General features: G+C 34.2%; 1 long non-coding RNA gene across 2 annotated transcripts in view; it reads left to right on the forward strand.

The window, feature by feature from the left end:
* LOC141572197 (uncharacterized) overlaps positions 1-17,943 on the forward strand; it is an 831,933-nt gene that overhangs the window by 729,377 nt on the left and 84,613 nt on the right. The window lies entirely within an intron of this gene.

Genomic DNA, 17,943 nt, shown 5'->3' on the forward strand with positions numbered 1-17,943 from the left:
CTAATGCTGAAACTGTGTGACTTTCCTCAATGTAGACCATTCTAAGGGGAGGTTTACAGATTAGAACAAATCTTAAGGTAAATGATGTATTAAATACCCATAAATTGCAGGAAGCTAGATAGAACTACTTTTTTGACATGGAATCTAGATAAATGTCCAAATTTTATAAAACAAAACATGAAACGTTTTATTTCAATGCAAGGAGTTGTTCAGTGTTGCTAGAAAATACAAGAACTAATTCACATCTAATTATATGCAGAAGCAACAGTGAAGGATCAAACTCGGTACACATACAGAGAAAAAAAAAGGAAAAATATATTTTTCCGAATTCATCAATCCAATGGGAATTAAAGCCAGTACAATTCAATTCCACTAAATGCATTCAAAAATATAATTATTATTTTAAAATATATGTGCTCTTATATGCATAAAAGAACATAATGAAATATATAGAAAATGAAGAAAGTGATGAATAGAACTAGCATATCATGGCAACAACTGAAGTTTGTATTCAGATCACTAGGGATTAAATTTAATTTCTTGTCTTATTTGCCACTGATGTGAAAATCCTCTTTGTGTTGAGACATAATAATATCACACAGCCTATCAAATATTCTCAATACTGACAAAAATCCAGCTCTATTAACATCATCATCTATTCATTTCTACATTTTAATGGCAAAAATAAAATTGCTGTTATTAATATAATCTTTAATTTCTGTGGTAAATAATGTGATTCAAAATGCTTTAGAGTTTCTAAGCTGATTATTAAATTTCCACAGATATTAAAGTGAAATTTTCATTACAAAAAAGGTGGGGGGAAGTGAAAAGAGAGACAGTTAGATTAAAGTCTTAGGTGGGAATTTATATATAATCTATTCTATAGTCCTCATTTTCTTATTTTATATATATATATATATATATATATATATATATATATATATATATATATATGGCACTTACTGTGTAGCAGGGAATCATGTTAGGTGATTCATATTGAGTAAAGAAGATACTGTACCTGAGATACTGTTCTCTGTTATTAATATTCTAGAGAAGATAAATCAAGTAAATATATTGGTATGCTATGAGAGAATTTGTTGCCACATAATCGTGTGTAGATTCAAATGAAACTGAGATAATATCAGCTGAAGGTTCCTGGAAAAGGAGCTTTAGGGATAGGTAGGTAGCATGTGGAAAGGTAGTGGGTATGTTAAGAGTCTCCAGAGAAACAGAATCAATAAGATATAGAGATATAGAGAGATATATATGGAGAGACAGATATATAATATATATAGATATATATCGAGAGAGAGAGAGAGAGAGAGAGAGAGAGAGAGAGATTTTAAGGAATTGGCTCACATGATTGCTGATGGTGGTAAGCCCAAAATCTTCAGGATAGGCTAGAGACCTACTCAAATCCAAAAACATTCTACTGACAGAACTCCTTCTTTCTTGGGGAAGCCAATCTTTTTCCTGTTAAGCCCTTCATGTGATTAGATGAGGTCTACCACATTATGAGAGGATAATATGCTTTAATTAAGTCTACTGATTTAAATGTAAATCTCATCCAAAAATACCTTTACAACCACATCTAGACCAGTGTCTGACCACATATCTAGGTACTGTGGATTAGCCAAGTTGACACATAAAATTAACTATCACAGGTAGAAATAAAAGGAGGCTGTTTCAGGAGACTGTATCTTGAGATATGTATATATCATGACTATATCAGGTGACTACATCACATATAATATATGACATATATAGTCATATATATGTCATATATATATATATGACATATACACACACACATATATATAAATCATATATATATATATATATATATATATATATAACAATGTAGAAAGTTTATCCTGGGAAAAGAAAGAAACAAAGTTTGTTTCACTGAATCATAGGGATTGTGCTATTCATTAGGTAAACTGTAAAATCATGATTCTTCTACTTCTGGGTGGGTGACTTTTGAAAAGTTAATATTTATAAACCTTAGCTTTCCAGGTATTTAAATTGGTATATCAATGCCTGGTTCATTATATCCCACATGTGAGGGAACCATATTATTTCACTCATATGTGGGATATAATAGAGAATGCAAAAAACGTACAAGACAAACACAGGAAAACTCACAGACACAGACAACAGTTTAGTGGTTACCAGAAGGTAAGGGGAAAGGGAGTCAAAAAAGAGGGAAAAGGGGTCAATATATGGTGATGGAAGGAGAACTGACTCTGGTTGGTGAGCACATAATGAAATGTATAGATGATGTATTATAAAATTGTACACTTGAAACCTATATTATTTTACTAATCGATGTCACCCCAATAAAATTAATAAAAGTTATTAAAAACAAACAAATTTGCACTTTCCATGGAGTTAGAAGATGAATGGAAGCTGGAAGAACGTAGCTTCAACCACACTTAGATGGGGAGGTGGTGTTTGGGGATTTCTAAGAATGGGGTAGGAGGGATCTCAGAGATTAATATTGTATGCATCAGCAATAAGTTGCGATGCCTTTTCTTGACAACATCAGTAGAATTATTTGTGTTAAAGCTGCTCAGTGGCAAGCAAAGCAGAGGAAAGATTTGTGATGCTTCTAATAGTGGCAGTGCTATGAGGACCACTATTAACATTTGACAGCAGTATCATATAACAGAAGGGTAATGGTGATGATGGAAGCCTCAGGAACTAAGTACTAGAAGAAGAACCATGTCCCCTTTCTTAGGTATCACTTAAGATCCAGGACCATTTCAAACCATTTCAAGGCAATGCTGATAGCAATGGTCCACGAACCACTCTTTGAATAGCAAGTTACTAGACTGTCATTTGGCCTTTAGGACAATCTTTTAATATCCAGATATGTTCTTCTTAATTTTTTCTAACTTTTATCCTTGCTCCTTGAAAAAACATGGAAAAAGTGGTCTGATTAGCTGAACTTTTAAATGTTAATTTCTAAGAAGCACTCTATACTACTATGTAGTTATTTATTCATCATGCATTCATTTCTCATGCATTATTAAATATTAATTATTAATTTTCTACTATGTACCAGCCACTGTTTTAAGCATTGGAAATACACTGAAGACAAGGAAAGGGAGTGACATCACCTAATTTAGGCATTAAGAGTATACATTTTGAAAAAGCACTTGAAAAGATAAATATCATTAGTCATTAGGGAAATACAAATCAAAACCACAATGAAACATTACTTCACACTCACCAAATAACTAGACTCAAATAGTCAGATGACAAGTTTTGGTGAGAATGTAGAGAAGTCAGAACCTTCCTGTCCTGCTAGTGAGTATGTAAAATGATCCAGGTGTTTTGAAAATCAATGTGGCAGTTCCTAAAATGGTTAAACATATAAGTTACCATATGATGTAAATAATTCCAGTCCTTGATATAATATCAAAAGAAATAAAATCATATATCCACATAAAAACATGTACTTGAATGTTCATAACAAGATTATTCATAAGATTAAAATATTAGAAACAACCCAAATATCTATCAATGGACAAATGGGTAAGCTCAACATGATTTATCTATATAATGGAATATTATTCAACCATAAAAAGGAATGAAGTACTGATACATAGTGAAATACTTATTATAAACTGTAAGTTCGTTATGCTAAGTAAAAGGAACCAGTCGCAAAAGACCATATACTATTTGATTCCATTCATATGAATGTCCAGATCAGGGAAATCTATAGAGACAGGACGTAGATTAGAAGTTGCTTAGGGACAGGATAGGGGATGAGGGGATATGCAAGTGATAACTGAAGGACATGTGTTTTCTGTTTGAGATGCTGAAAATGTTCTAAAATTGACTGGGGATGGTTGTATATATCAGTAAATATACTAAAAAAAATGAACTGTACACTTTTAATGAGTGACTGGTTTATCATATCTCAATTAATCTGTTTTTTTTTTTTTATATTGCTTTTCCTGTTTGCTGTAAATTGATGAGGAGAGGGATGTTATAAAGCCTAGAAGGCCACAGATGAGGTAATTTCAGTAATCTGGTGAAATGCAAGGATAGCAATGACCAGAGTGGTAACCATGGAGACAGAAAAATGTGGATTAAACCCAGATTTATTTTGGAGAAAGAGCTAGCAAAGCTTGCTAAAGGATTTTTTATTGATAGTGAAGTGAGAGAGAGATATCAAGGATGATTCACACAGTTTTGGCCTGAGCAATTGGATAAATAAGAATACGGTTAACTGACAAAGACTTTCTAAGAATGAAGGTGAGGTAAGAAAAAGTGGGGTCAGATAATCTGCAGGGGGAATCTAGATTTCTGTTTAACAATAACTAGTCAATTGAGTACATGAACCTGAAGCTCAAATGAGAGATTAAGGCTGGGGATATAAATGTCATTTATTTATCAGTTATTCATATGAATAGTTTGTTTTTTTTCTGCACATCTGTGGGACCAAGGTAATTTGCCAGGTAGGTGCAGATAGGGAACAGGAAAGAAAACCAGACACATTCTTGCCTTTATGGAATTTACAATAAAAGACTTAGTCCTCTTTATTAAGCAAAAAGTTATATTAGATATACATGTGAATACACATAAATATCTACCTCTATTAAGTATAATGTATTTGCTATTTAGTAACATTTTATTTAAAGTTAGCTTGTGCAGACAACTCTATATATAGAAACCTAGCATCATGGACTTCAGCATGTAAAACCTGGGAGTTTTCAAACTATATGCTGATTCTCTAGAGTTATAAAGAGAAATGATTGTGTACAGAATCCCTTTTACAGTTGCGCAAATCACATAGAGATTAAAAATCAATAACAATGCTGAGATAAAACTCTGTAACCACAGATCCAAGATAGTAATTAAATCATCTATTTTTTTTTTTTTTTTTTTTTTTATCACCCAACCCAGTGATTCTAATTATATTTAGGCCTGAAAACCAGTGGGTTAAGGAAAAGGAAATGATGTTCATGAAAGTAGTTTAGATAGCAGGTATAGAAAGTTGAAAATTGAAAAAAGTGTCTGCAGCACAGGTGCACTGATTTTACTTGAGCTAATGCATTCCCCAAACTGTGAAATTGGGGTCTAAGGTTTCACCTTCTCAGAAATTTAAGGTGCTTGTTCCAGCCTGTCTCCCAGTAAGGGGAGAACATGAAGGCAAGACAACATAAGGGATGAGCCCATGGTATTTTAAGCCTGCTTGTTATTGGGAGTAGAAGAGCAAGAAAATAGTTGTGTGTGCCCTAAGGAAAGTTTGTTATTGTGAGGTCATTTGTGCTGTCTTCCTTTTAGCTACAGTCCAAGTCTCTCTCCAATCAGAGAGCAGCATCCCTGATACTGTCCATGACCTAAAAGCAAAGAAGGGAGGGCAACGATCTCAAAGTGACATAGATGGCTGTCAATGTGAGGATAATGAGGGTGGTAGTGATGACAGTGGAAAAGGTATGCAAAAGCATCATGGATTTGGCACTGGCCCCTGAAATGAGGCCTTAATTTCAGTGACATCTGGAGTGGAAACAAGAGTCTCCTGAGCACTCCTGGATTTTGTGAGGGAATAACTCAGAATAATGAATTTCAGTGACATCTGGAGTGGAAACAAGAGTCTCCTGAGCACTCCTGGATTTTGTGAGGGAATAACTCAGAATAATGCCCATTTCTGGTAGTATGAAAAGGCAGTATCACGAATAACTGATCGACTATAGTATTTGAATTTCTAAGTCCATACTACTCACTAAGAACAAGTCGTACTTTGGGAATCAGACATAACTCGGGGTTGAATCAAGCATGGGAACAGTGAACAATTTCAATATCCCTAAGGGTTTTAGATTTTAATCAGTATAATTTGTTTATATCTATGTTAGAGGATAATTATAAAAATAAAGTTAGGAACAATATGACAAACAGCACTTCCTATATTTGTTCATATCAAACAAGAAACTCTCACTTTAAAAGAGACATAATTCTATCCTTTGTTTATATATGTGTTTGAAAGTGACACAGAGCAAGACATTGTAAATATTAAAAACAGAAATAAAACAAGACTAAGTATTAAAGTACCCTGAAAACTGTATTTAGATCCCAATAATTGTATTTTGTTCTTGTTTATTTTATCTTTTTAAAACTTTTTATTTGGTTGCTTAATTCATTTACTATTATGCTTTTCAAAAATACATCAGTGATTGCTCTTATACATGCTGCTTTACAAATGTATTTATCCCATGGGTTTTGATACATAATATTGTCGTAATTGTTCTTTTCCAGGAAATGTGAAAATTTACCCAGGAGTTAACAGATTTTATAATTTCCCGATGGAAGTTATTTTATTTGTTTGTTTATTAGTTTGTTTGCTATCTGATTTTGTTATTAATTCAATGTTTTATTAAACTATGACTAGAGAACACTTTCTGCATTATTTATACTTTTTGAAAACATAATCTGTAAGCTGACATCAGATTTTTCAGATAAGTCCTCTTAAACCACATGGCACTAATTTTCCACTCTGCCTTAATTATATAAATAAACATTAGCCTCAAAATTCTGAGGATATTCAAACAATTCCATTTAATCATGATACAGCAAACCAAGACAACACTTGATCTTCTTTTCTCTACTCATATAATTATAATCACTGCCATTATTAGGAATACCAGTTTATGAGGAAAAAAAATATTTTAGGACTTTTGATTCCTCCATTTCTTTTCTTCAGCTGAACAATTAGGGGAATCTCTAAGTTGGCTGATACAAGCAGGCCCCATTCTTTAAGTGACTTTCCTGCAGTAGCTGTTTTTTTGCCCCTTGGCTGAGCCAGCCTTTGCCAGTGGCATAAGCACTTTGTCGCAGTCAATGAAGTTGATAAATGAAGTACCCTTATGTAAGCAGGAACTATTAATAAAACTGCTCTTAATGGGTGGTCTGACTGCTTGTACCACATATACTGACATACAGAAAGAAAGAAAGGACTCATTCATCATTGTCCCTTATCGATCAGCATGACAGTGTCACTTTCTGGACAAATAGTATAACTAAATTTTGTATTTTATCGTCTTGATCAAAGTGTACTCTCTTTCTAGTATATGTAATAGTTCATTTAAAAAAAAACTAAAGGAAATGTATTTAGCTGTGCCTATATGAGGCAATGATAACATGTGATTTGTTTCACACTCTTCTTTCTTAGTTCCATTTTTTTTGACAGCAGAGAAAGAAAGGATTTACATAGTTCAGGCATAGCTTGGTGATTTAATAACCAAAACCATCATCAAAGTGATAAATGCAATTGCATGGTATACGTTATTTTATAAGGTATTTTGACTTATAGATCAGCACTGAAACATGTGTTCTTAATTTTAGTAATAAATTATTTTGTTTTTCTTTCTGATAATTTTTGTGGGTGTGTCCTGCTTAAAAACACATCGTTCACAGGATATGAAAATAGCCTCTTCTATTATCTTTTGGAACTGTCAAATTTATATTTACAATCCAATCTGTCATGAAGTGTTTCATGATCAGAAGAGTACCAATTATTTAAATAATCCATGTGTGTTTGAAATGACGATATACTCTATAGTTCTTAAGTGTAGCATTTTATGTAGGTAAATTCAGCCAATGTTTTAATTAAATTAAGTTGTTTAGATCTCCTCCTTATTTTTCTCTATTTATCCTAGCTAATGACAGTTATGTTAAATTCTGTTACTGTGCTTTTAGGTTTATCTAGATTTTTTTCTTTTAATTCTGTCAACTAAATGCACTATATAATATGAAGATATTTTGTATATCTTGAATATACATTTAAGATTTTTATGTATTTCTCATAGATTGATCCTATTCATGTTCTTAAATACTCCTCCTTTTCTGTGCTGAGGTTTCTTGGCTTACAGACCACTTCGTCTGATAGTAATTCATCTACAACTAGTCTCCTATGCTCTCATATTTTTATCATTTCAAAGGTTTCTTTCTTAAAAAACAGTTTATAGTCAGCTTGTGTTTTATTATCCAGTCAGAGAAACTTTGTCATTATTTGGATTATTTCCTTCTCTTACTTTAATGGGATTACTAATTTAGCTCTGTGCCTTAATCTGATATCTTACATTTTGTTTTTTTGTGTTTCCTCATTTTGTGCTTTCTTTCTATTAATGATTATTTTATTATTTCATTTCATTCTTATTTAGCTTTATTTAGATATTTAGATATAGCATAGATATGCCATGGAATACAATATGCATTCTTGATTTATTAGAATACATTAAAGCTGTATTGTAGCACTTTGGACAATGCCAAGAACCTTAGACGTTTCAGTTCCAATTTCCCTGTTACCTTTGATGTGATTATCATATATATGTGTACAGATGTGAGGAATATAATATATCTTAATAGTATTATTTTACAGTCATCATTTATGTAGATTTATCTAAACATTAATATTAAAAGACATTGCCAAAGTCCAAAGTGGTGGTTTCATTTTATGATTCCACCAGGAATATAGGAAAGAACAAGTTGTTCCACATGTATGCAGACACTTGGGTGTATCAGGGGTTTCTCTTTCTCTGTCTCTCTCTCATATATATATTATATGCACACATATATACTATGTGTATAATATAGATAAATATAGATACACAAATCCATCAAAGTTTTAATAAAATTTATACCTATTACTCAATTTTTTTCATTAGGTTACTGATAATTTATTATTGATTTGAAGTTCTTTAAACATTAGGGGCATTTGTATTTTGTTGTATACACACACACGAATGTTTGCTAAATAAGATGTTACTGTATATGTTTGTTTTTAGTTCTTTCTCCAATTTATTTTTTGATAGTATGAAGGAATACAATTGAATTTTATATACTCACTGTTGAACCTATCAAACATTTTTAAATTCAATGACTAATTATAATTCATTATTCCTAGATTTTTAGGGTGTTTGTTGCACAGTCACATCATTTAGAAACACAGAGAACATACTAATTCCTTTCTAATATATAAACTTTTTTTCTTGAATACATTAGCTACGGATTTCATACAAGACCAAACAGCATGAGGGTACTAAACATCTTTGTCTTATTCCAGACCTCAGGAGAAAGTGTTCAACACTACATCATTGAATAAATGTTAATTGTAGGATTTTTCTAGGTAGCATTTGTCATATTGAGTTCCTTTTATCACTATTCTGCTTAAAGTTTTTAAAATATAGGGGTTTTGAAATGTGTCAGATATTTTTTCTGCACCAAATATTAGGATATTAATTTTTACTTTATGATAATGTGCTGAATTGCATTGATTTATTTAAAATAATTAAAAACATTCTTGCATTCTGGGGATACATGTTACTTTTTTATTTTGTTTTATGTTAAACAACCCTTTTATAACTGGGATAAATCCCACAGGGCAATGAGTATTCACTTTAAAAAATTATTCTCTTTGCTAATATTTTAAGGTACTGACATAGTTTTTGCATGGAATTTCACTGTAATTTTCATTCTTACGATGTCTTTGTTACGTGTAGGTACTAAAGTTTTTCTAACTTCATAAAACAAGTTGAATATTCTTCCCTTTTCTCTTCATTGACTATGTTGGTAAAATGTTGGTATTATTTTTCCCTTGTGGATTTTAAATCATTTGCCGTTGAAGCCATTGGGGATTGAATTTTACTTTGGAAAGTTTTAAGTTTATGAATTCAAAATATTATATAATACTGCTTATGTATTCGATTTGTTTTTTTAGACTTTTTTACTTGTGTTTTTCAAGTAAGTTGTTCATGCTGTTTGTCAAATATATTGGCATAGTCTTCATATTCTCTTATTGTCTTTTCAATGTGTAGAATATGTAGTGATATCAGTTTTTTTCCTGATATTGGCATTTGCATTGTCTCTCCTTTTAATCCTCGTCAGTCTTGCTATAGATTTACCAAAGTCATTTTTATCTTCAAATAATCAAATTTAGGCTCATTGATTTCGTGTATTTTAAATCTGATTTGTTTTATTTCTGCTGTTGTTTATTTTATTATTTGCTTTTTTTTACTTTTTGAAATATTTTATTAGCTTTCTTTTCTCATGGTGTTTTCTCCTAATGGTAGTATGTGTCTTTATCTGGTTGCATTTAATTGTCTATATTGCCATCTAGGTAATTTCTATTGATTACCCTTGAAATACATTCATTCTTTTCTTGGCTGTGTTGATTCCTTTGAGGAAATTGTAAGAGTTATTTCTTATCTTTTTACTGTGTTGTACATTTCCATCTTTTGCAGTTAATTCTTATAGTTTCTATCTCTTGTGCTAGCATCTTATTATATCTGCCATTAATATTTATATTTCATTACAGCCTTTAACAGATGTATCATAATTATTTTAATTTACCTGTCTGGTAGCTACAACATCTGGGTCACATCTGAGTCTAGTTTGGATGATTTCTCTTTTTCTTGGCGATATGTTTATTTTTATCATTAAAAATCTCATAATCTTTGTTGAAGGATAATAACGTTGTGTAGAATAGATGATATGTCAGCTTCTAGCTTATATAACTGCATTACTATTAGCAAAAAAAAAAAAAAATGGAATTCAGTTTTTTAGCTTAAATTAGATTCTACTCACCTAAAGAATAATTGTTAAATTATATCCATAGAAAAAGGATTACGAGATAGGAAAAATTAGAAAATATTGCTAATTTGCCAGCCTTGGTGTCTTTAGCAAAAGGGTTAAGAGGGAACCCTTGAATTTTGAATAAATCCATCCCTCTACCAGACTCCAGGTCTTCACTGGAAACAGTCTAAAGAAAATCTCATGCCTGCATTATAATTGTCCTTCTACCACCCTCAACCTCAGCATCAGTTGAGTCTTCATGTTGTTAAGGACCACTGGGATCTTGGGAAGAACTGATGGACTTTGTACGGTTATTATCTCTTTGAAGCAATCAGGATTAATGTCATCATACCCTTAGTCACTGATTTTTGTCAGTCACTAGAAGTAATCAGTAATCCAGATATCCTACCTATTTCTCATACTCAAATTCAATATATCCACTTTTCTGACTGAAGTATTATGCCCTCCATGAATCTGAAACTATACCACTGTGTCTCTGGGATCTGGTCAGGGGCATATCCCCTATACTTTCAACCTCTTCACCAATCTTTCTTTATGTTCTTTCTTAAATTAAAAACATTCCTTTATGTTCTCACTCTCCCTGAAGGACATTGTTTACCATCATTCTTCTCAAGCATGGATATTTCTCTTACCACCTTCCTTATGTTAGTCAGTCTAGAAGGTGCAAAAGTATCCTCTTTGTCCTTTGTGGATGAATCCTGACCATTATCCTTTTCAGTTCTCTAAAACAAAATCCCACCTTTAAATTTCCTACCATTAGACTAAAGCATCCAATACCATTTACTTTCTTGAAATCTAATTGGTAACAATCCAAGCAGGATGTGCAGTGGACCTTCAAATTGGACAACTTAGAAATTTACTAAAGGAACATTTTGTAAAAGGTGTGGGTAGGGTTCAGGGATATGGACATCAAACTATTTATTACCCGTGGGCTGATAATACATCAGGGAGCTATTACCTCCCTTAAACCTAAAGGCAAAAGATAAGGAAACATTTATTGAAGCCAAGAGTCTGCAAGGGAAAACATATTTGACATTTGGATAAAGAGGGAAACCAAATTATAGGAGTTCACCAGGGAATGAGCAAGAGAAAGAAAATTTCCAATCCCACTTTTCTCCTGCCCTTATCCTCCCTTTGCTTAGGCCCTTAAAAACAACAAAGAAAGGGAGCCCATTGAAGCTATGGTGATCGTAAGTCTTTTGGAACACAAGTTGAGGGGAAAGTAGTACAGCATTGTTCTGGTAGGGCAAATGGAAGGTAAATCAGCATATTCACTATCATTTGAGAGTTTCATTCTTGGCACCCTGACACTTTGACCAACATTACTCCTGTGAGCAATTACTTACTTTTTTCATTTTTCTGGAATGCTCTCCCACTGTATGTCCATATGTCTCTCTGCTTCATCTGGTCTATACCCAGCAGTGAGATAGGTGGACATACATTGGGAGAGCATTACAGAAAAATAAAATGGTAAATGTAGTCTCTGTGGTAAACACATGCTGATACATTTGAGAACAGAAAAAAAAAAAAAATACCAGTGTTGATCAGCATATAAGGAAGTAGTAGAAGATGAGGACAGAGAGGTAATGGAACAGGATGTGCAGGAGCTACTCTATTTTTCTCTTAAGTTTTCTTAATGCTCGTAGTACTTACTACCTAAAAGTGCATAGTGTACACTTAATTTATGTCTCCTTTGAAATAAAACTAAATACCACACGATTGCCCAGATATTTGCTTGTTTGTTTACAGAAGCATGTCAGAATATTTGCTCCCAGTGAAGGGCAAGTTATTTCACTGTGATCCTATAACATTAAATAATAGACAAAATGCTTATAAGAACCTTTAGGGTTTTCAAGAGGATATGTTTGAGTGTGCTGTTTCAACAGAATTATAGGTGATCCCAAAATATGCTAACTTTCAGCTTATAGCAAGAAAAGCCTCACCTAATGATTTTGTTGCAACTCTGCTACTTGGTCCTTCTGATCTAGCAAATCAAACTGGGCTGAAATGTTCTGTTGTAGATACTTGGGTGTATCATGGTGGCTGAGAGTCCCTAGAACATAATACGAAGGTCAGGCAATTAAGTTCAAGAACTCATCCTAGAAAAAGTGCTACATACCTCGTTGCTGAATATCACTATGGTCACCTTCGAAGTACTCCCCTTGAGAAGCTATGCACCAACGCCAGTGCCTAGTCCACCATTCCAAGCAATTTGCAATGCTCTTTCTGGAATGGCCATCAGAGCTGTCATTATATTACCCTTGATGTCCTGAATGTCATCAAAATGTCTTCCTTTAAAAATTTCCTTTATCTTTGGGCAAGAAAGACGTCATTGGGGGCTAGATCAGGTGAGTAGGGAGAGTGTTCCAATACAGTTATTTGTTTACTGGCTAAAAACTCCCTCATAGTCAGTGCCGTGTGAGCTGGGGCATTGTCCTGATGCAAGAGCCATGGATTGTTGGCAAAAACAACCGCCTACCTTTTCAGCACAGCGTTTTCAGCACTTACAAATAGTAAAGTTGGTTAACTGTTTGTCCAGTTGGTACAAATTCAATATGAGTCCCTCTCATATTGAAAAAAGGTTAGCAATGTTGTTGCAACAAGTTCCCGAACATCATTCTCAGACCTCGTACATCAGTTTGCTAAAATTGGTGTAACAAAGTATAGCAGACTAGGTGGCTTATACAACATAAATTTATTTTTCCTCCAGTTCTGGAGACTGGAAATCTAAAATCAGCATGTTGCAGAAGTGGTTGCTCCTCACAGAAGGCTGTGAGGGATGGTTATCTTCCAGGATTCTCCCTTTGGTTTGTAGATGATGTCTTCTCTCTATATGTCTTGCTTCTTTATGTGAGCCTGTGTTCAAATTTCCCCTTTTTATAAGACTCACTTAACTACCTCCATATATAGATCTTATCTCCAAGTAAGGTAACATTTTGGAATACTTGGGGTTAGGAATTCAATATACAAATTTGAGGCTGGGGGACACAATTCAACCCACAACACATAAAGCCTGGCATGCTAATGCCTAAGACCAAATTCAGCCCCCTACTGCTTTTTATAAAGCTAGTTTAATTTTAACATAGTTTCATTTATTTGTTAAAATATTCTCAATGGCTTCTTTCACACTCTAAGTATAGTTAAGTAGTTGCAGGAGAGACTGCATGACATTCATAGTCTAAAATACTTACTATTGGCCTATTACAGAACATATTTATTGACTACTGCTAAAATACTAGACAAAATTGTATCCTGTTTAGAATTTTTTTTTTCTTTGAGAAAAAGTCCCTGCCCTGACTTGTTATTGGATTCCCATGAGGCATCATATAATGACTGTTCAAAGGGTAGACATTTTAAATAGCATCCAACTGTAAAGTTAAATTGGTAGAGATGAGACTTGACAAGGATCCAATTTTTACACGTAAGTCATGTGAGAACCTTGCTCAAATTATTAGCAGGCTTGCTCCTGTGACATTGATACCCTTCCCTCTACTCATCCCTATGACAAGATGACTAAAAAAATGAAAAAGCACATGAGCCAAGATTAAACATGTCTCTATTTGATATGTCGCTTTGCCAGAGTTGGGCTATTGTGGCTTTTCAGTCATTGTCAAATTGGTAGTAACAGAGAGTGGAGAAGAGTATTCCTTGACATGAGTAGAAATTAAAGAAGATCTAGTTCCACTCTGCCTTGAGAAGAGCTGTCCTCAGTGAGATTCAACCCACAGCAATGGCTGTGGGACTACTTGATGTGGATCTGAAATGTTTTCTCTTCTCTTCAATTTTATTGTAATCTATTGTCTACTGTTAGTTTCATATTCTTCCTCTTCTATAAATTATATGCACACCATTTCAACTTGTATTGTGTCTTCCTACCATAAGATCAGAGTCACAGAAAGAATATCACCAAATTGATAATAAGAGGTGGGGAGGTATGTGGATGGATCCAAAGTGCCACTTATCCAATCTCTCTTTCACCCTTCACTCCAATCCAATTGAGAGTCTCTCCTACCACTATGCTCAATGACTTCAAAGTTGCAGTAAATATTTGGTCTTCATATTTCTCTACCTCAATCTCCTTTGTAGAACAATAGTCACATAATCACTAAATTATGGAAAATCTGGGACTAGAACCTAAAACTTCATACCTAATTTTTACCTCTTATTTTTTTAGAGCAGTTTTAGATTCATAGCTGTGTTGAGAAGTAAGTACTGAGATTTTCCGTATATTCCTTACCCTTATATATGCACAGGCCCCCTCATTATCGACAAAACTTACCAGAGTGGTACATTTGTTAAAATTAATAAACCTACATTTTAGTTATCATCCAAAGTTCATAGGCTACATTAGGATTCACTCTTAGTGTTGTGCATTCTGTGGGTTGGACAAATGTCTAATGATGTGTATCCATCATTATGCAGATGTGTATCCATCATCATGCGGAGTATGTTCACTGCCCTAAAAAACCCTCTGCGATCTGCCTATTCATCTTTTTCTCTCCATGAATGCCTGCCAACTGCTGATCTTTTTATTGTCTCCATAGTTTTGCCTTTTCCAGAATGTCACCTAGTTAAAATTATGCAATATGTAACCTTTTCAGATTGGCTTCTTTCACTTAGTATATGCATTTAAGGTATCTCCATGCTTTTTCATGGGTTGATAGCTTTTTTATTTTTTATTTTTTTCTTTCTTTTTTTTTTTTTTTTTTTGCACTTCAATAGTATTTTATTGTCTGGATGTATCTGTTTATTAATCCATTTACCTACCTAAGGGCATTTTGGATGGTTCCATGGTTTGGCAATAATTAATAAAGTTTCCATAAACATCTATTAGTCAGTTTATGTGTAGACATATGTTTTCACCTCCTTTGAGTAAATACCAAGGAACACGATTTCTGGATCATATGGTAAAAGTATGTTTAGTTTTATAAGAAACTGCCAAACGGTCTTCCAAAGTGGCTGTACCATTAGCATTCTCACCAGCGATGAATGAGAGTTTCTCTTACCTTATATCCTTCCCATCGTTTGATGTTGTCAGTGTTCTGTATTTTGGCCATTCTACAAGGTTAGTAGCAGTAACTCATGGTTGTTTACTTTGAATTTTCCTAATGATATATGAAGTGGCACATCTTTTCATATGCTTATTTCCTATCAGCATATCTTCTTTGGGGAGGTATCTGTTAAGGTCTTGGGTTCATCTTTTAATAGTGTTGTTCTCTTACTAAGTTTTGAGAGTTCTTTGTGTATATTTTGCAAAACAGTACTTTATCAGATTTGCCTTCAAAATATTTTTCCCCCATTCTGTGGCTTGTCCTTTCAATCTCTTGCCAATGTCTTCACATAGCACAAATTTTTAATTTTAATGAAGTCTAGTTTAACCAGCCTTTTTTTATGGATTGTGCCTTTAATGTTATACCTCAAAAGTCATCACTAAACCGAGTCACTAAAGTTTCTCCTATTTTACCTTCTAAGCTTTGTTTTTTTTTTCTACCCCTCTTTTTAAGTAAGTAGTTTCACTACAGATGAATGCTTTTTGCTTTTGTCTGCTAAAACAAAGTGATATCATGTATAGCATACTTCATAAATATCCAAACTATTCCAATAACTATATTCTCCAAATGTAAACTTATTACTTTGACTCCAAAATCCTTAATCATAAACGATGATGGAAATATTTTCATTAGAATGATAATCTTAGTCATGCTTTATTTTTTTAAAAGGGAAATCATGACAAACTGAAACATTCATCTATCACATATTAATTTATTAATTTATGCACTTATTCATTTATTCATGTCACATGTATAAAATAAATATCTATTAAGAGAAAAGTACGAGAGGGACATCATCAAAATGGAGGCGTGAGGTGAGCCTCTGTAAATCTCCCCTGGAATTTACAACTAATCGAACAACTATAACTCCACAAAGGACTCCCTGCACAGCAGACAGGCAAGACGAAGAGGCCACTACTGAGTTCACCTAAAGGTGGGCAAATTGCATGAGCCGGGGAGGAGGGAAGGGAGAAGTGCTGAGACGGAGCAGCGCGGAGACAGGACGCAGACCTAGCTCAGTGCTCCGAGCTCGCCGCATCCCGGAACTACCGCAGCTGCGGGAGAGGGAAGAAATTGGACTGCTAGGGCTCTGTTTATGGCCTACAGGGCTGAGGGGACAGCATATAACACGGCTGAACCCAGTGCTCACAGCAGAAACCTCAGAGAAAAGATTGAGAGAAGAAGACTGAAAAAGGTGGTTTAAGCCCTCACTGCCAAGGAGAGAACGGAAGCCTTAGGCACTGAGACTAGCTGCCTTCTCCCCACCCTCCCAGAGCTCATCCCACCCCCACTTGCCCAGTACTAGAAGCAGAACAGTAGCAGAGTCAGATCAAAATAACAGAATATTTGCTATTCTGAGAACTGTGGACCACAGACACAGATTCGCAGTCCAACGATGTCTGGCAAAGGGGAGGGAGCTGCGGAAGCAGTACCAGCTGTGGTGGTTGTTGCTGCCATTGCTCTGGGCCACCTCTCACACCTCACCCTGCCCATGGCCCCACCTATCTGGGTGGATCCCTGCAGGAGTAAACAGAACTGCTGAAGCACACGGGCTCTGAATCTGGTGCAGGAACTTCAAAAGCTCTCTGAATACCCACACGGACACTGTGCCCTGGGACCCAGACAAACTATTAACAGAGGAGAAGTGCATCTCCCAGGGAATCCCCCCATTTTGTGAGAAGGTGGAATGGTGCAGAGAAAACATAGCACTACCATGACAGAGAAAAAAAAAAGGCTGCAGTTGGAGAGAAAAATAAAACATTCTACCAACAAGTACTGGAAAACAAAAGAAAGACCTCTTCCTATCAACCTGTTACAGAGCCACTCCTGTAGATGTCTAGGAAGAGAAATGGTAAATCAATAATTGCCATGAATAACCAAGGCAACAAGACAGCTCAGAAAGAAAGTAAAAAGTCTCCAGAAAAGGAACTTAAAGATATGGAAATATGTGACTTAAGTGACAGAGAACTCAAGATTGCAGTTCTAAAAAAACACAAAGAGATGCAAAAAAAAACCTAAAAAAACACACAGAAAGGCAGTTTAGTGAACTCAGAAACACAATCAAAGAACAACATGAGCATTTTACGAAAGAAATTGAAATTTTGAAAAAGAACCAAATAGAATTTCTGGAGATTAAGAACTCAATAGAAGAAATTAAGAATGAAATAGCCTGCTTAGGTAGTAGAGTTGACCAGATGGAGGAAACAATCAGTGACATTGAAGATAGAAACCTGGAAATGACACAGATGGAAGAAGAAAGAGACTTGAGACTTAAAATAAAGGAAATAAT

This window comes from Rhinolophus sinicus, chromosome 14 (assembly GCF_057876585.1).
Source record: "Rhinolophus sinicus isolate RSI-liver-muscle chromosome 14, RSI-T2T, whole genome shotgun sequence".
NCBI lineage: Eukaryota > Metazoa > Chordata > Mammalia > Chiroptera > Rhinolophidae > Rhinolophus > Rhinolophus sinicus.